Consider the following 21,313-nt stretch of genomic DNA (forward strand, 5'->3'; position numbering starts at 1 on the left):
ATAGAGAGGATTGTAAGAAATTACTATGAAGAACTGTATGCCAAGAAATTTGAGAACCTAGGGGAAATGGACACATTTCTAGAAAAATATAATCTCCCAAAACTCAATGAAAAAGAAGTAGAACACCTGAATAGACCAATAACAGCAAAAGAAATTGAAGCAGTAATCAAAAAACTCCCATCACACAAAAGCCCTGGACCAGATGGATTCACAGGAGAATTCTACAAAGCATTTAAGGAAGAGCTAACCCCCATTCTTCACAGACTATTCCAAAAAATCCAAAAGGATGGAAAACTCCCTAACTCCTTTTACGAAGCCAGCATCATCCTAATTCCAAAACCAGATAGAGATACAACAAAGAAAGAAAACTTCAGGCCAATATCACTGATGAACATAGATGCTAAAATCCTCAACAAAATATTAGCAAATCGCATCCAACAATATATCCAAAAGATTATACACCATGACCAAGTGGGATTCATCCCAGGGATGCAAGGATGGTTCAACATTCGCAAAACAGTAAATGTAATTCATCACATAAACAAAAGCAAAGACAAAAACCACATGATCATATCGATAGACGCAGAAAAAGCTTTCGATAAAGTACAACACCCATTTATGATAAAAACACTCAGCAAAATGGGAATAGAGGGAACATTCCTTAATATAATAAAGGCCATTTATGAGAAACCTACAGCCAATATCATACTCAATGGACAAAAACTAAAAGCTTTTCCACTAAGATCAGGAACAAGACAAGGATGTCCACTTTCACCACTCCTATTCAATATAGTATTAGAAGTTTTGGCCATAGCGATCAGACAGGAAAAGGAAATAAAAGGCATCCAAATAGGAAAGGAGGAAACAAAATTGTCACTGTTTGCAGATGACATGATAGTGTACATGGAAAATCCTATAGACTCTACCCAAAAACTGCTCAAACTAATTAATGAATTTGGCAAAACAGCAGGATACAAAGTCAATATCCAGAAATCAAAGGCATTTTTGTATACAAACAACGAATCAGCAGAAACAGAAATCAAGGAAAAAATCCCATTCGATATAGCAAAAAGAAAAATAAAATATCTGGGAATAAACCTAACCAAGGAGGTAAAAGACCTGTATGCAGAAAACTACACAGCACTGAAGAAAGAAATCAAGGAAGACACAAACAAATGGAAACATATACCGTGTTCATGGATTGGAAGAATTAACATCATCAAAATGTCCATACTACCCAAAGCAATATACAGATTCAATGCAATACCTATTAAAGTACCAATGGCGTATTTCACAGACATAGAACAAACACTTCAAAAATTTATATGGAATCATAAACGAGCCCGAATAGCAGCTGCTCTTTTGAGAAAGAAGAACAAAGTAGGAGGGATCACAATACCTGATATCAAACTGTATTACAAAGCCACTGTAATCAAAACAGCCTGGTACTGGCATAAAAACAGGCACATAGACCAATGGAACAGAACAGAGAGCCCAGAAATCAACCCAACCCTCTACAGTCAATTAATATTCGACAAAGGGGGCAGTAACATAAAATGGAGTAAAGATAGCCTCTTCAGCAAGTGGTGTTGGGAGAACTGGACAGCTACGTGCAAAAAAATGAAACTTGAGCACCAACTTACACCATACACCAAAATAAATTCAAGGTGGATAAAAGACTTAAATATAAGCCATGACACCATTAAAGTCCTAGAGGAGAACATTGGCAAGAAAATCTCAGATATTCCACGCAGCAACATTTTTACAGATATGTGCCCTAGAGCAAGGAATATAAAGGAAAGAATAAACAAATGGGATCTTATCAAAATAAAAAGCTTCTGCATGGCTAAAGAAAACAGTATTAAATTAAAAAGACAACCAACTGTATGGGAAAACATATTTGCCAATGATACCTCAGACAAAGGTTTAATCTCCAAAATATACAAAGAACTTACACGACTCCACTCTAGGAAGACATCGAACCCAATTAAAAAATGGGAAAAGGACTTGAACAGACACTTCTCTAAAGAGGACATACAGAACATCCAGAGACACATGAAGAGATGCTCAATATCGTTAGCTATCAGAGAGATGCAAATTAAAACCACAATGAGATACCACTTTACACCAGTCAGGATGGCTATAATAGACAAAGCAACAAACAACAAATGTTGGAGAGGGTGTGGGGAAAAGGGGGACCTTAGTTCACTGTTGGTGGGATTGTAGACTGGTACAACCATTATGGAAAACAGTATGGAATTTTCTCAGAAAAATAAAAATGGACCTGCCTTTTGACCCAGCAATTCCACTGCTAGGATTATACCCCAAGAATCCTAAAACATCAATTTCAAAGAACCTATGCACCACAATGTTCATAGCAGCACAATTTACAATAGCCAAGAGTTGGAAGCAACCTAGGTGCCCATCAGTAAATGAATGGATACAAAAATTGTGGTACATATACACCATGGAATTTTATGCAGCAGAGAGAAAGAAGGAGCTACTACCTTTTGCAACAACATGGATGGAACTGGAAAGCATTATGCTGAGTGAAATAGGCCAGGCATTGAAGGACAAATACCATATGATCTCACCTTTGACAGGAAGCTAAAGAATAAAACAAACAAGCAAACAGAATAAAACCAAAGACGCTGAAATAGAGAACAAGTGGGCAGCGACCAGAGGGGAGAGGGAAGGGAACTTAAGGGGAAAAAGGGGGAGGGAGTTTGAGGAACAAGTATGAATGACACAGAGATGAGGACTGGGGGGGGAACGGGAGGGAGGGGGGGAGACCGGGGGGGCGGGGGGGGGGAAGAGGAAAAAAAAATGTACTTGAAAAGTAACCAAATAAAAAAAAAATACTATAAAAATACTACATTTTCTTTGGTTTATTACATGTTATCATAATCAGTTCTATAGTTAAACCCTAAGAGGATATGCCAAAAGGGCATCTGATAGTGTTAGGACAGAATTATCTTTGCTGGGGTTTAATGATAAATGGAGGACCATTAAACAAAACATCAGATTTTTCCTGTGCTGTTACAGGTCTATTTCTATATGTATGTGTACATGTGTCTGTAAGAGGAAAGAGGAGGTTTAGATGAACTGGCAAGGGTTACAGTAAGTGAGGGTGTTGGGAACCACCCTGTCTGGTTTCAGAAGCTGTAACATGCACCCCCTCCACACCCCCCACCTCTCGTGGCTAAGGCTGAGTGAGCGACCTTCGGACCATAAGCCACTAAGGAGACAAAGCTTATCTCCATGGCAGAGCACCATTTCTGTTCCTTTTACTTCATCCATAACTGGCCCCCAATGCTTGGTCAGTTAGCCAATGACAGGTAAGATTCCTCAAGGGAGGGATGACCTAAGACAGGCATGGTCATGAAGGGGCCCTCAGGGAAAGACTTGTGGGGCTATAGCAAAAGGGGGTGATGGACCCTCACCCCTTGGCTTTGACAAAGCCTGAGTCCTCATTCGGTCTTCGAGAAGTCTCCTAATCTCTTAGCTTTCTTACTTCCCTTGACTGACTTAAGCCTGAAACAATGACAAAGGGCGGTGCAGCCCTGTGCTGGAAAGGGCAGGTTCCCTGAGAGATCAGGCCTAAGAAAGAATACATAAAATCCTGTGAAACCTGCTTTGTTTAGAATGCTCTCAATTAAATGATAAGGGTCTGAGCAGGAAATGAGTTTCTTTACCAAAGTTTTGTAGCCCTTTAGCTAATAGACCCTGACTCAGAATAAGCCCTCACAGTTCTTTGTATGCTATCTATTGTTTGGTCCTTACTGCCTGACAATAATTAATGAGCTTTACCTGTATTCCTATGCGAAATGAACCCAATAAAAGCCCACTGAGGAACAGGCTCTTGGCCCTTCTCCTTTGAGAGATCGGCCACCTTTCTTCTCCAAGCAGATCATATCTTGGTAGACTTATTCTCCGGGCAGCTGGGGGGGGGGGCCCTGAGGGCGGAGCCCCCCACATGAGGGGATCCAGGGACAAAGAAACCAGAGGGTACAAATGTTACCACAGCTAGTTAGCTAATTATTAATAGGAAAGGAAGCAAAGGGCATTGGACATTTTGAGCCTAATGGACTGGGGAGCATAAGCCTGTTTGCTTCTCCAGGAAGTTACAACTTCACACACTCCAGGAGATTAGAGCTTTACTGTGCCGAAGCTTAAGAACCCTTGCTTCCCTCCTCAGTTACTGAATTCTTGGGGACAGCAGGGAGAGGTAAGCACATGCACAGTAGAAGTCAAAATGATGCAGGGTAAGGTACATGACCATAAAGACCTGTAAGTCTAATCTGAGAAAGGGATCAATTTTCTAAGGGGTGAACCCATCAGAAACCCAAGAAGTTGATTTTGTTAGTTTGAAAATGCTCCTGGTCCTTCTCAAGTCCAAGATAATATAATCCCAGAGTAAAAAGAAGAGTTACCGGTGCTCATCTCGTGCACTTGTGCATTCTCTCTCCATAACCATGTGGCCCTAGCAGGGTGATAGCCATTTGCACACCCAAGGCAGGCTCCAGGAGGGAGCCTGGATACCATAGCACAGCCATGTTTGCAGTTGGAAGTACAAGTTAAGCTAGCCAGATGGTTCGAAAGGCTGGACTGGATTAAGCTTTAATATGGCACAGAAACTCTGGACACTGGCCTTCTCTTGGCATTGCTAAAGACATGGCAGACTTTTTCCATGGTGGGACGGACAGAGATGAGACACAGGGGCAGCCTTCCACCTGAATAAATCTTGCCACACCACAATCATGCATGGGTCAGTGAAATGCATTTCTATGTTGTAAGAGAGCCTCACTTCCACCAGCAACATGATGAGATGGTAGATGAGCTTAATGAGGGCTCAGGCAATGTTCAGACCTCAAAATAAATTAGTATGTCACTTCTCTAGGATAAATGAGTCTCCTTGGAGGCCAATTAATTCTGATAAATGGGATGGGGTTCAGCACCATCACCCTCCACTACAGGGGAACTCAGACAAGTAAGGCAGATGTCTCCCTGAATTCTGACTCAGTATTCAGGGTCCATCTCCATGATGACAAGTTCACCTCTATGATGACAGTGAAATGGGAGTGACAGCACCCAGGGAAGGCACCTACTGAAAAGTGACTGAACACTTGGCTATTAAGGTTGGCCTTCTGTTGTATGAGTATGGTATAAATGAACTACTACAGGATTGCTGAAAACATAGTACTACTTTGCTCCTGGGCCTTTCAGAAGGACAGTACTGTATTAAAGTGAAGAAGCTAAAACTATTTATTATTCAAATACTCATTCGCCTAAGAAGCTGCTAAAAGAATGCCAAAGACAAAAAGAAGAAACAAGAAAGGAGATGATAACAAATCATCATTATGAATGAATAAATGGATTATTGTATTTTTCAGACTATAAGACACACTTTTTACCACCCCCATGTCTGTTCTGTAACACCGTGACTGGGAATTGAAACAGTGACCTTTTAACTCATAGGCCATCACTCAATCCACTGAGCCACACCAGCCAGGGCAGAATAAACTACTTTTCAGCCTCTGATTTGTATTAAAAAGAGGTCTTGTTTTGCTACATCCCCAGGAGAATTTGACCTGACTTGGTTTCCTCCTGACATTCTCTCACTAGCCTCCCTAATTTTTATTCTCCTTTGCCCTCTCCTCCTCACCTCCCCCTTCACCTCTTGTTTGGTTTCCAGAATGCCGGGGTAGGGGATCTTAACACTCCACTGGGAGATCTCCCCAAAATGTTGTCATTTGCTTAAATATCAAATGTTAAAAAAATTTTAGGTGATAGCTTTTCCTTTTCTTCCTTTTTTATCTTCCCAATTCTTTAACTGAGAGAGAAAGACAGAGACAGCGAGCATACATACTAGGAGAGCAAACCAACAATTCATGTTTACTATCAATTACAAAATCAGGGGACAAATTACAAGTGGGCCAAACTAATGACAGCAATAGAACCTGTTATAACTGCAATTGTGCAGAAGGAAGTGGAGGGACAGCAAAAGGACATGTGACATTCCTGAGAAGGCAAGAACTTCCAAATCATCAAGTGAGTAGCAGTAGTACAACCAGAAGGGGCCTGCAGATCCATTTCAAGGGTGAGAACAAAAGAACTGTGGTGGAGTAGAGGAGCGATCCAGGCCCTATGACTCCAGAACCTTATCAGTGCTCTTTCAGTAGAGAGTTCTGCACAGAGGAGAAACTACTGGGAGTGAACTCTAAATTGAGCTGAAGAAAATAAGGGCAGAACAAAGAATGGTTCTACTTAAAGTAGTGGATGCAAGGAGAGAGAGAGAAAATGGAACAGGAGCAAATTACCCTAGTAATAGATTTAAGAAGGCAAACCAAATTAGAAATGACTTTGGCAAAGCCATGCATTTCATCATTAAAACTGAAAAGAGTTAAATGATTACCTGGTTTCCTAGGTCTTCAGAAAGAAAGAAGCCAAGTGAAAGTGCTTATGAGGGAGAAGGAAGAAACATTAAGCAGACTTCAGGATGGTGATATTATTTCTTGAGTGGGTGGGGCTACTGAATGTATTAACTGTGCTAATTAATTGAGCAATATCCATAGATTTGTTCATTTTTCTGTACACATGCTATAATTCAATAATAAAATTTTAAAAAGTGCATATGATAAGAACTGCAGCTTCTTGTAATGGCATCCTACATAATACAGGCCCATCCTTACACTGAAAACAATATATATATAATGCTACCCAAGAAATATTGGTAGCATAGAGATAAGGTAGTGAAGAATTTCAGGATCAAAATCTACAGAAAAAATGGAATTTCTGAGAAATAAGCATAAAATTTGGGGCAACTTTTCTTTGAAGATCATGTGTCAATTCCAGAAAAGGCAGTTGAAAGTCTAAGAAACTGGGTGAAACTTTCTCCAGAGTTAGAGAATAAAAACTGAAGTCCAGGTCCACCAAGGAAGAAAAACCAATAAATCACCCACATTTGAACTGGAAATTCCAAGAACTTCTTCCTATATATAAGAGTAAAACATAGTCTGGCCTTCAAAAGGACCAAGGCCTGGCTTCAAACCACCTCAGTGCTCAGACCTCGGTGAAAGTGATCCAGAATTCCTTCTGTACCTAGACATCTGCCAGAAGCAAATGTTAATTCTTTTTAGAGGAGGAGAACTTTCCAGGACTGAAATAACTCCAAAAATGCTCATATGTAATATACATTCATAAATTACCAGACATTTCAGAAAAGCAAGCCAGAGTGATTAAAAGCTAAGAAAAACAAAAGAAGCTAGAAAAAGACCTACAGTCCCAAAGGTACTTAAACAGTGTCCAGAAAGTGTGAAAATACCAATTAACAATGGATTTTGAAAGGTCAGTAACTTGTATTAAACAAAAATTAGTTTGTTTAGATAAATTTGTTTACCAAAAAAATTGTTTAAACAATCTAAAAAATTAGTTTGTTTAGATAATTAGAACTATGTAATTAATAAGATTGAGCTGATGGAAAACTATAGAATCCACTATAGCATGCACCCAACGAATGGTGAATACATTCACTGAAAGCATACATGGATATTTAAATAAATTGGCCATTCCTATGGATTATCAACAAAAATCAAAGAACAGATACTATTTAGACTACATTCTCTGAAAACCCATTAATTCCAGATATCTGTAATGAATATATAGTCCTCATTTCCCCCAATGTGTAGAAAGTAAAAAAAAAAAATCATTTCTAAATAATGCCCATCAAGGAAGTATTAATAATTGTAACATTTATTTTAAGTATATTTTATTGATTATACTATTACAGTTGTCCCATCTTTCTCTCCTTTATTCCCTTCCATCCTGCACGACCCCACCAGCATTCCCCAACCCACCTCCCATTACTTCATGTCCATGGGTTGTACACATAGGTTCTTTGGCTTTTCCATTTACCATACTATTCTTAACCTCCCCCTATTTTGTACCTACCATTTTTGCTTCCTATTCCCTGTACATTACCCCCATTCTCCCCACTCCCCCTTCCTGCTAATAACCCTTCATGTGACCTCCATTTCTGTGATTCTGTTCCTGTTCTATTGTTTGCTTGGTTTGCTTTTTTTTGGGGTTCTTTTTAGGTTCAGATGTTGATAGTTGTGAGTTTGTTGTCATTTTACTGTTTATATTTGTGATTATCTTTTTCTTATATAAGTCCCTTTAACATTTCATATAATAATGGCTTGGTGATGATGAACTCCTTTAACTTGACCTTATCTGGGAAGCACTTTGTCTGCCCTTCCATTCTAAATGATAGCTTTGCTGGATATGGCAATCTTGGATGGAGGTCCTTGCCTCTCATGACTTGGAATACTTCTTTCCAGTACCTTCTTGCCTTTAAGGTCTCTTTTGAGAAATCAGCTGACAGTATTATGGGAACTCCTTTTTAGGTAATTGTCTCTTTTCCTCTTCCTGCTTTTAAGATTCTCTCCTTATCTTTAATCTTGGGTAATGGAATTATGATGTTCCTTGGTGTGTTCTTCCTTAGACTTCTTTGGGACTCTCTGAGCTTCCTAGACTTCCTGAAAGTCTGTTTTCTTTGCCAAATTGGGGACATTCTCCTTCATTAGTTCTTCAAATAAGATTTCAATTTCTTGCTCTTCCTCTTCTCCTTCTGGTATCTCTATAATCCAGATGTTGGAACATTTAAAGGTATCCTGGAGGTTCCTGAGCTTCTCCTCATTTTTTTTGAATCCTTGTTTTTTCATTCTGTTCTGGTTGGATGTTTATTTCTTTCTTCTTCTCCAAACCATTGACTTCAGTTCCAGTGTCCTTCCCATCACTGTTGGTTCCCTGTGCATCTTCTTTTTTTTCACTTTGCATAGCCATCACTTTTTTCTCTATTTTGTGACCATACTCAAACATTTCTGTGAGCATCCTGATTACTAGTGTTTGGAACTGTGCATCTAATAGGTTGGTTGTCTCTTCATTGCTTAGTTCTATTTTTGGAGTTTTGATCTGTTCATTCATTTGGGCCATAATTCTTTTTCTCTGGGTACCTGTTATGTTGTGAGAGGTGGAACCTTAGATATTCACCAGGGTGGGGCAATACACATTGCTGCATTGTTAGAGAGAAAACAATGTCACTTGCTTGGCTCTAGCTGGCTTTCAGTCACTTCCCCCACTATGGTGCTGATTCCCTGGTGCATGAGTTTGTGTACATTCTTTGTGGGTCTCTCCAATGAACTCTCCTGTGTGGCTGGGAGTTTCTTCCACTACCGCAACCCACACAGAGTTTTACAGTCAGAGGTTTTGAGGCCTTACTTCCCTGCACTGGAACTCTGGGTTGCATGGTGTATCTTGCTCCAAGGTTGTTCCTCCCAGTTTATCCACACACAAATGTGGAACCACCAGTCACCTCCTTGCCACATGTCCTCTCTGCCCTGGCTGTCCATCTCTGTCCCTCCTATCTGTCTGGATGAATGCTTCTTCTTTAACTCCTTGGTTGTCGGACTTCCATACAATTCAACTTTATGGCAATTCTGATTATTTTTTTGTTTTTAAATTTATTGCTGTCCTTTTTTTTTGGCTGTGCAAGAAGGCAAAGTGTATCCACCTGTGCCTTCATCTTCGCTGGAAGTTTCCATACATTTTTTCCTATCAATTGTAAACATTTAGATAATTAAATTATTTAAAACTGAATGACAGTGATGCCATTACTTGTCAAAAGCAGTGATGTGCAAATCAAAGTTCTTAAAGGCAAATTTAAAGGCTTAAAAGCACATGCTCAAAAATGAGAAAGATTGAAAATTAGGTATTCAATTCAAGTTGGAAAAAGATCCACATAGTAAGACCAAGAAAAGTAAAAAAGGAAGAATAAAGATAATAGAAACAAATGATATTTTTAAAAAGCAATAGATGGGATCAAATTGGATTATTTAAAGAAGTTATAAAATAAATGTCATACAGGATTGATAAAAATAGGGCAAATATAAAATTATGAGTGAAAAAGGTAATATAATTCTTTTTTTAAATAAATATTTTATTTATTTATCTTTAGAGAGGAAGGGAAGGAGACAGGAAGAGAAACATCAATGTATGGTTGCCTCTCGTGAGTCCCCTGCTGGGAACTGGCCTGCAACCCAGGCATGTTCCCTGAGTGGGAATCGAACCGCAATCGTGTGGTTTGCAGGCCCATGCTCAACCCACTGAGCTACACCAGCCAGGGCAGTAATATAATTCTTGATACACTGCAAAATATGCTCACAAATTTAAAAGTTTAGACAACAGATCTCTTTCTAGTAGATACATTTTCAAAATTTGCTCAAGATGAATGAAAACCTGGATATGTATATTAGCATTTAAGAACTAAGTAATCAAACAAAAATTGAGGGAATTTTTATCAGTAAATCTGTCTTGCAAGAAATGTTAACAAAAATTCTTCATGCTATAACCTTTGCAAGTGCTTCTCATTATCCTCCACTTCTGCCTTTGATTGGGTCACCTACCACCTCTGACTGAGACCAGCAGCCAATTGGAGATGACTGGCAACGGCTGGGAACCAGGTTCCAGTTGGTCAAAGGAGACTTCAGAAACCTAGTAATAGTGACTGTGTTTACTGCCTACTTTGCTGAGGATCAGGTCTCAAGACTACTCCCCTCTGAAAGCCTAGTTTTGGACTTTGGAAATTTAAAGATAAAAATGTCTTAGATTTTTTTTTTTTAAGATCAAAATAGGTAAGCTAACAGGAGAGGCACAGGACAGACTGTGGAATGAAGCATCAGGCAGAACATGAAAGAATACACTGATGGCCCTACCTGGTGGCACAGTGTTATTTTTCTAAAAGTATAATGTACAATCTTATTTTGGGGACAAAACACAGAATGGGGGCAAGAAAAATCTCAGGGGGCCACTTGTTTTGAGGAGCAGAGGCCATGTCCAGGAAAAACAAATGACAGTGGTGAAGGAAAAAAGCAACTGAGAACTAATATCTGAAGGCATTATCATTTCTAAAGGAACAATGAATTTAAAATATGCTTCCAGCTCCTCTTAAATGAATTTAGGGTAAATTCTAAAAGAACACAGTTGTGACCTAGTATTCCATGCAATATAATTTTCAGCAGCAAATCTTTCTCAGATGCAAGAACTTCCTATATTTAACTTTGAAGAGGGGCAAATTAAAATCACGGAATGAGATTCAATCTATGTGACCAGATTCTTATGACCTTGAAAAACCAAGGCTTTCATTTGACTTAGTTTAAAAGGCAGCACTACATTTCACTTTCAGTCATACTCCAAGGGGAAAAAGAACAAAGAAACTTTGCAATTACTTTGTTCAAACTTGAAGAAAGGCATATAGCACTTCATCAGCTTATTTGAGCCTGGGAGGCACAAAAATCAATATGGACAAAGCAAAAAGTCAAATTGCTTCGTTTTATTTTCCTTTTCTAGTTAAAGAATCTAATTTGCTTCTCAAGCTTCCTTATTCAACCTTATAAAATTTATCCTTGATGATAGTCTAGTTATTTAGGCAGCAGAGAGTCATTCATTGGGAGCCAGCCCAGGGTACGAGTTCAGAATGCAGACTCTGGACCCAGATGGCTGAGCTCAAAGTACACTAAGCCACTTTGTGACTGAACACAGATGCTCTGTGTCTCAGTTTCCTCATCTATAAAATGGTGATGGTAATGGGACTAAATGGATTATTATAAATAAACCCCTTACAATAGTAACTGGTACAGAGTTGGTACATTGAAGGTACATCACCATTATGATTGTGATATATGTAGTAGACCACAGAAATCTAGAGCATGAATTCTGGCATCTAACTGTCAATGTGGATGCTAACTGCTTCTCCCATCAGCTTTGTGGCCTGGAAAGGTTATTTAATCTTTCTAAACCCCACCTGAAACACTCTACTTGGTATCTGTAGTACAACTCCTTCTCAGTTCTGCTTGTTTTTCACTGCAGCATCTTCTCAGACTCCTTTTCTGGCTTCTTCTATGAACAAACTTCTCTGATCTCTCTGACCTTGTAGATTAGTCCTTGGTCTGCTTTCCTATTTACGCTCACACACTAATAGTCTTCTGATGGAAATAACTTTAAAATACACTTATACTTCAATGATTTAGTAAAGTTACAGGGTACAGAATCAACACACAAAAGTCAGTTGCATACATATGTACAATGAAAAACATAAAAAAAGAAATTAAGAAAACAATCCTACTTACAACTGCATTAAACAGAATAAAATGATTAGAAATAAACTTAACCAAAGAGGCACAGCTCTTGTGCACTGAAAATTACAAAACACTGTTAAAAGAAATTTAAAAAGACAATAAATGAAAAGATATCTTGTGTGCACATGCAAGATCTCTGTGGCCAGAGAAATACAAAGAACAACCCTAAAATTCATATGGAACCACAAATGACAGAGTAACCAAAATAATACTGAGAAAAAGGAACAAACCTGAAGTACTGACACTGCCTGATTTCAGAAGCTAAAGTAATCAAAACTAAAGTAATTTACGCAATTACAAAGCTGAAGTAATCAAAACACCATGGTACTGGCATAAACACAGGCATACAGAATAGAATAAATCTATGCATATATAGTCAACTAATCTTTGACAAGAATGTCAAAAATGCACAATGGGGAAAAAAGTCTTTTCAACAAATGTTAAAAAACTGGATAGCCACACATAAAAGAATGAAAGTGGACTCTTATGTTATACAATACACAAAAATATACTCAAAATGATTAAAGACTTAAATAAAAGACCTGAAACTGTAGAACTCTTAGAAGAAAACATAAGGAAAAGCTGCCTGACATTGGTCTCAGAAAAAATTTCTTAGATGTGACACCAAAAGCACAGGCCTCAAAAACAAAAATAAATTAGTGGGACTACATCAAACTAAAAAAACTTCTGCACAGTAAAGGAAATATCAATAAAACAAAAAGGCACACTACAAAATGAGAGAAAATGTTTGCAAATCATACATCTGATAAGGGACTAATATCCAAATATATAAAACTCATACAACTGAACACCAAAAATATCCAATTAAAAAAATCTGCAGGACTTCTGCCAAGATGGAGGCATAGGTGGAAACACTCTGCCTTCTTCCACAACCAAGTTTAAAGACAACAAAGTTTCAGTAAAACAAATACGCAGCCATAACACAGAAAATTCAACTACCTAAGTCCGACAAAAAGGAACCCTTTAGCTAGACTGGTAAGAGGGGCGGAGCCAGTGCCTGGTGGAGCAGGGTTGCGCAGGAAAACTCGGCCACACCGACCCAGGCGCGCTGTGAGCAGTTGGTGAATCTCCAGGTGCAAGGCAGCAGGCTGACCGCAGTAACACATTCCAGCGCCGATAAACCAGCAAAGGAGCGAGCAGTGACACAGACCGCGCAGGCCCCAGCCTCGGGAAGCAGCAGAGGGGACTGCTATTGCCCTGCTCTGGCCCCGTCCCCACATACAGCATTACAATCCAGCAACCTGGGCAGCCCTACCCTGATGAACACCTAAGGCTTTGCTCCTCATACGTTACAGGCGCAAACCAACCAAAACATGGCTCAAGAAGAACTCAAAGTCCCAGAGTCCATAACTCTAAGCGATGAAGAAATAGCCAAACTTTCAGATGCACAGTTCAAAACACTGCTGATCAGGATGCTCACAGAACTGGTTGATTTTAGTCACAAATTAGAGGAACATATGAAGGCTAAACTAACTGAAATGAAGAGAAATGCACAGGAAACCAATAGTGATGGAAAGGAAACTTGGACTCAAATCAAGGGAGTGGACGAGAAGGAAGAAAAAAATGACCAAACATAAAAAAATGAAGGAACAAGAATTCAAAAAAATGAGGAGAGGCTTAGGAACCTCCAGGACATCTTTAAATGCTCCAACATCCAAATTATAGGGGTACCAGAAGGGAAAGAGGAAGAGTGACAAGTGGAAAAGTTATTTGAACAAATAATAAAGGAGAACTTCCCCAATCTGGCAAAGGAAATAGACTTCCAGGAAATCCAGGAAGCTCAGAGAGTACCAAAGAAGTTGGGCCCAAGAAGGAATACACCAAGGCACATCATAATTACATTAGCCAAGAATAAAATGAAGGAGAGAATCCTAGAAGCAGCAAGAGCTAAGGGGACAGTCACCTACAAAGGAGTTCCCATCAGACTGTCAGCTGATTTCTCAAAAGAGATGTTATAGGCAAGAAGGGGCTAGAAAGAAGTATTCCTAGTCATGAAATCCAAAGACCTACAACCAAGATTGCTCTACCCAGCAAAGCTTTCATTTAGAATGGAAGGACAGATAAAGTGCTTCTCAGATAAGATCAAATTCAAGGAGTTCATCATCACCAAGCCCTTATTATATGAAATGTTAAAAGGATTTATCTAAGAAAAAGAAGATAAAAAACATGAACAGTGAGAGGACAGCAAACTCACAGTTATTAACAACCACACCTAAAATAAAAGCAAACTAAGAGGACAGCTAGATCAGGAGCAGAACCATAGAAATGAAGATCTCATGGAGAGTTAGCAATAGGGGAGTGGGAGGAGAAGAAGGGGGGAGAAGGTACAGCAAATAAGAAGCAAAGATGGTAGGTAGAAAATAGACAGAGGGGAGGGCAAGAATAGTATGGGAAATATAGAATCTAAAGATTTTGAGACACGTGGTCATAAACAAAAGGGGGGGGAAGGTGGGAGAGGGGGTATGCGGAGTGGAGGGGAATGAAGGGGGGAAATAGAACAACTGTAATGGCATAATCAATAATTTTTTTTTAAAATCTGCAGAGGAGACTTCCAGCCAAGATGGAAGTATAGGTAGATACACTTTGCCTCCTTGCACAACCAAAAGGACAACAACAAATTAAAAATAATAATAACCAAAACTGACAGAAAATCAAAGGGTATGGAAGTCTGAAAACCAACGAGTTAAAGAAGAAACACTCATTCAGACTGGTAGGAGGGGCAGAGAAGGGAAACTGTTGCACAGAGGATGATGCGCAGCCAGGCAATGGCTGGAGGACCAGAACTGGCAAGGTGGTAGCTGGTGGACTGGGTGGTCCCCTATTTATGTGCAGATAAACCAGAAGGAACAATTGGGGAGCAAGACACACCAGGCAACCCAGGGTTCCAGTGCAGGGAAATAAAGCCTCTGATTGAAAATCTGTGGGGGTTTCGGCAGTAGGAAAAACTCCAAGCCTCAACAGGGAAATATGTTGAAGAGACCCACAGGGTCCTAGAACGTACTCACCCACAAATTCACCCACCAAGGAATCAGAAAGGGAGGAAAAGTACAGAGAGTAAATAGCATAAATGGTAGGTAGAAAATAAACAAGGGGAGGTTAAGAATAGTATGGAAAATGGAGATGCCAAAAAACTTACACAAACAACCCATGGACATGAACTAAAGGGGTGGAATGTGGGTGGGAGGGTATATGTACCACAGAGGGGAATATAAGGGTGAAAATGGGAAACTGTAATAGCATAATCAATAAAATATATTTAAAAAAACATATGTATTAAGAAATTGAATCAATAATTAATAATTTCCAAAACACAAAGTACCAGGTCCAAAGAGTTTTACTAATGAATTCTACCAAACATTTGAAGAAGAAATTATACTTATTCTCTACAAACTCTTTCAAAGGATAAAAGCAGAGGAATTACTTCCTAACACATTCTATAAGGCTAACATTACTGTTACATCAAAACCAAATAAAGACAATACAAGAAAGGAAGACTGGAAATCAGTATCTCTCATGAACATAATTGGAAACACCCTTAATGAAATATTAGCAAACTGAATCTAACAATGTATAAAAAATTATACACCAGGTATAGAAGACTGATTCAATATTTGAAAATCAATGAATGTAATCAATCACATCCACTAGCTAAAGAAAAAAACATCAGATTGGGTGCAGAAAAAGCATGAGACAGAAGTCAATATCCATTCATGATAAAAACTCTCAGCTAACTAGGAATAGAGGGGAATTGCCTCAACTTGATAAAGAACATCTAGAAAAACCCTACAGCTAGCACTGTATTTTAAAGGGAAGAATTAGATGCTATCTCCAAAAGATCAGGAACAAGGAAAGGATGTTCCCTCTCACCATTTCTTTCAACACTGTACTAGAGCTAATGCAATCAGAAAAGAAAAAGTATACAGGTTAAGAAGAAAGAAATAAAACTGTCTATTCATAGATTACATGCGTGTCTATGTTGAAGATCCTAAAGAATTAAAAAAAACACACAAATACAAACAAACAAACTCCTCGAGCTAGGGAGTGACTATAGCATTGTTGCAGGATATAAGGTTAATATACGAAAGTGAACTGTTTCCTGTAGAGGAGCAATGAACAACTGGAATTTGAATTAAAAATCCAATACCATCTATATTAGCACCAAAAATCAAAGTACTTAAAATTAAATCTAACAATATAAATACGAAGCTACAGAAAGGAAACTACAAAACCGATGTAAGTACATAAATGAAATCTAAATTAATGGAGAGATGTTCCACGTTCATACACAGAAAGACTCTACATTTTAAAGATGTCAGTGCTTCCCAACTTGACCTACAGATTCAATACAATCTCAAATTCCCAACAAGTTTTTTTTTTGCTTTTTTTGATATTGAAAAACTGATTCTAAAGTTTATATGGAAAGGTAAAATACCAGGAAAAGTACTAAGGAAGAATGAAGTCAGAAGACTGACACTGCAGGACTTCAAGATTTACTATAAAGATATAGTGACCAAGACAGAGTGATATTGGTGAAGAAACAAATAAATAAATGGAATACAATGGAGAATCCAGAAATTGACCCACACAACTACTGTCACCTATTTTTTTACATAGGAGCAAAGATAATTTAATGCAAAAAGTACAGTTTCTTTTTTTAAAACAGATGGTAGGTACTGGAGCCCTGGCTGGTGTAGCTCAGTGGATTGAGCACTGGCCTTTGAACCAAAGGGTCACCAGTTCAGTTACCAATCATGGCACATGCCTGGGCTGTGGGCCAAGTCCCCAGTAGGAAGCGTGTGAGAGGAAACTACATGCTGATGTTTCTCTCTCTCTTTCTCTCTCCCTTCCCTTCTCTCTAAAAACAAATAAACAAATAATCTTTTAAAAATTAAAAAAAAAGATAGTACTGGAAGAAATAGACATCCATGTTTAAAAAAATGAATCCAGACACTGACCTTATGTCTTTCACAAAATTAACTCTAAATGATATAAATGTAAATTTCAGACTATAATATTTATAGAAGATAACATAGGAGGAAATCTAGGTTACCTTGGACTCGGTGATAAGTTTTTAGATACAACACCAAAAGCACAATGAAAGAACAAAATGATAAGGTGGATGTCTTTTTTAAAAGATTTTATTTATTTATTTTTAGAAAGAGGGGAAGGGAGGAAGAAAGAGAGGGAGAGAAATATCAGTGTGTGGTTGCCTCTTATGTGGCTCCCACTAGGGACCTGGTCTGCAACCCAGGCATGTGCCCTGACTGGGACTCGAAATAGCAATCCTTTGGTTCACAGCCCATGCTCAATGCACTGAGCTACACCAGCCAAGGCAGTTGGAATTCTTTTAAAATCAAAACTTCTGGGGCCCTAGAAAAAGTGGTAGACACTCACTGCCAGGGCTGGCCACCTCAAGAATGGCAAGAAAGAAGGCAGAAGAAGAAAACAAAAACAAAACCTTCTACTCTACAGTACTCTGTTAAGAGAGTAAAAACACAAGACACAGAATTCAAGAAAATATTTGCAAAACACATTATTCCCTGATAAAGGACTTGTATGCAAAATATACAAAGAGCTTTTAAAACAATAATGAAATGAAAGACATGATTAAAAAATAGGCAAAAGATATAAATAAATGCACCAAAGAAGATATACAAATGGTAAATTAGTATCTGAAAAGATGCTCAACATCATGTCATTAGGGAATTGCATGTATAAACAATGAGATATCATTACATTCCTACTAGAATGGTTAAAATAGAAAAAACTGACAATACCAAATGCTGAGAGGGACGTACAGCAACAAGACCTCTCTCATTCATTGCTCATCGGAATGAAAAATGATAAAGCCACTTTGGAAGACTGTTTGGCAGTTTCTTACAAAGCAAATCTTTGTCTTACCACATAATCTAACAAATGCACTCCTTGGTATTTACCCAAACAAGCTGAAAAGTTACATCTACATAAAAACCTGCACATGGGATTCTGTAGAGCTTTATTCATTATTGTTGAAACAACAAAGTCACAAAAGATGTCCTTCAGTAGGTGAATATATAAACTGTGGAAGAAATGAGCTATCAAGCCATGAAAACACAGGAAGTAATCTGAAATACATATCTGTTAGTGAAAGAAGCCAATCTGAAAAGTCCACATACTATACGATTCCAACTATGTAACATTCTAAAAAAGATAAAACTATAGACAATTAAAAAATCAGTGTTTACCAGCAGTTGGTATTGGGGGAAAAGAGGTGAGTAGATGGAGTATAGGGGATTTTTAAGCAGAGAAACTATTTTTTATGATTTTATAGATGTGGATATATGGCATATGTAAACAAAGAAAAATAAACAAAAAGACTCTCCATACATTGCTTCATTCACCAGAGAAATAATGTTTGCATGAAAAATTGTTTGTTGGCTAATGCGGATGTGCACAACCATGTTTCTAGGTCCCTGCCAGTCTACCATGTTTCACACTTGTTTACCTGCTTTTGGCCATATGTGAAAACACATCTGATCAGATGATGAGGGTATAGGGCAAGGGAAAGCACAAGTTACCTTGGCTACTGGGCCACTCACTTTGCCATTCTATCAACATGTGTTTCCACACTGGACCCTAAACACATCTAATTCAGCCTGTTCTGGGCCACTGTCTTCTACCCATATAATCAATGCAAAGATATAATCCTTGATTCCAATTCTTCAATTGGATTGTATTAATTTTCTATTGCTGCATAACAAATTAACACAAATTTAGCACAATACAAACTTATCTCAGAGTTCCCAAGAGTCAGAGGTCTGAGTATGGGTTAGAGGAATCTTCTGCTCAGAAAGTCACTAGGCTAAAATCAAGGAATCAGCTGGGGCTGCAATCTCATCTAAGTTCACTGGCTGTTGGCAGAATTAAATTTCCTATGGCCACAGAACTGAAGCCTTCAGCTCCCAGATGCCTCACACCATTTCCTGCCATAACACCTTCACAAGATGACAGTTGGCTTCCTCAGGGTGAACAGGAGAGTATCTCAGTTGCTTTGAATCTCTCTGACTTTATTAAGGGCCCATAAAGGCTGATGTATTTGGGTCATTTCCACTCTGGATAATTCCTGTTGGATCAGCTCAGTCAACTAATTAGGGACTTCCATTATACCTGCAAAATCCTTCATCTCTGTAATGTAACACAGCCTAATCATGAGAGCAAAATCTATTAAACTCACAATTTTGCCCATACTTAAGGTGTGAGGATTTGACAAATATACCTTAGGGGGTTAGAAATCTTGGGGGCCATCTCAGAATTCTGCCTACCACCTAGATAATTAATCCTAATGATGTCAGATTAATTCTCCTAAATTAAGTTACTCACCATTTTATCCTTCTCTTAAAATAACCTTTGGCCCTGGCCATGTAACTCAGTTAGTTGGAGTGTTGTCCTAGCATGCCAAAGTTGCAGGTTCAATCACCAGTCAGGGCACATACAAGAATCAACCAATGAATACATAAAAGAAGCAAAACAACAAATCAAAGTCTCTCTCTCTCTCACACACATTCACACACTCTTCCTCCCTCCCTCCTTCCCTTCCTCTCTCTCACTCTAAAAACCAATAAAATAAGCTTCAACAGTTCTAAAAACTATAGGGAGTAAACTCTAAATTCATTAGCTAGACATTCAAGGTCTTTCTTAGCCTTCCCCAGACAACATTTTAAAACCTTTACCCCAGCAAGTCCTCCTCCACAAGCCCTCAGACATACCCTTTGTTCTGCCCATCAAGGCCCTTTGTGTTCTCTGTATCTACATCCTTTTTGTGCTCTTCCTCTAGCCTAATTTGCCCTCTTCCTTCCTCCACCTTTAAGATTTAATTATTTTTTAGAGAGAGGAGAAGGGAAGGAGAAAGAGAGGGAGAGAAACATCAGTGTGTGGTTGCCCCTCACATGCCCCCAACTGGGGACCTGGCCCACAACCCAGGCATGTGCCCTGACTGGGAATTAAGCCAGTGACCCTTTGGTTCAGAGACCCATGCTCAATCCACTGAGCTACACCAGCCAGGGCCCTCCTCCTTCTTATTCAAAGCCTAGATAGCCCTCAAAATGCTGCATCTGCACCTGTACCAAACCTTTTCTGACTCATATGAAGCTTAATCTTTATATGAATTTGTCCTAAAGTAGTGAATTGCAAAAAATGACTATAAACTTCTCATCCCTGTGTGTATACCATTCTGCAATGTGACTTTGCCACTCACCTCATCAAAAGAGGCTGTATTTTTCTACCTTTTGACTTGGGACAGGGCCCTGTGACTTTCTCTGGTTAATAGGACATGAGTAAACAGCATAAGTAGACACTTAAAAAGGATCTGTGTACTGGAGCTTGCTCTCTTGCTGCCTTGGGAATCCTGCTACTACTACCAGGTGATTGAGCCTGAACTACTCTCCCATGTTATATCTGTGGCCCCAACTGGCACTGGGCCAACCACCTGCCACATGAAAAATAATAAATGTCTGGTGTTTTAAGTCACAGAGCTTTGTACCAACATTAACAGCAAACTACTTACCATTTAAGAATAAAAAGATTCAACATCCTCCTTTTTAACATTTTTTAACATTCACCTTCATTTTAGAATGCTTTCTTGTGAGAAGAGTTAATAATACCTTGCAGAGAAGGATTATCTACATGTGCATAAAAACAGTCTGGTTTTCTATATCTGCACATATGCATGGGAATGAATCATGAAGCTTCCCAAAACTGCTTGACTTTCAAAGGTAGAAGCAATGGAAGTGTCCACTGACAGATGAATGGATAAACAAAATGTGGTATATCCATATACTCATATATGATCAAAAGGAATAAAGTTTTGGCATGTGAGGGGGACCTCAAAAAACCTGGAATTTTCTTCTGAAGGGCAGGCTCCTTGTACATAGGCTTCCCCTGCTAGGTGGAAAAGCTCATGCTAAAGAGGAAAATAAGAGAATACCTCAAAAGCAGCAACAGTGTTAACAGGTTAACCAGCAGCATTTAAAACCACCTTCAACCTATTCTTGGGGAATACATTCACCACAGAAAATCAAAGACTCAAATTTGATAACACAGACAGAAAACAATAATTACTG

Source organism: Artibeus jamaicensis, unplaced genomic scaffold (assembly GCF_021234435.1).
Source record: "Artibeus jamaicensis isolate MK-2021 breed Jamaican fruit bat unplaced genomic scaffold, CSHL_Jam_final contig_3160, whole genome shotgun sequence".
Taxonomy (NCBI): Eukaryota; Metazoa; Chordata; class Mammalia; order Chiroptera; family Phyllostomidae; genus Artibeus; species Artibeus jamaicensis.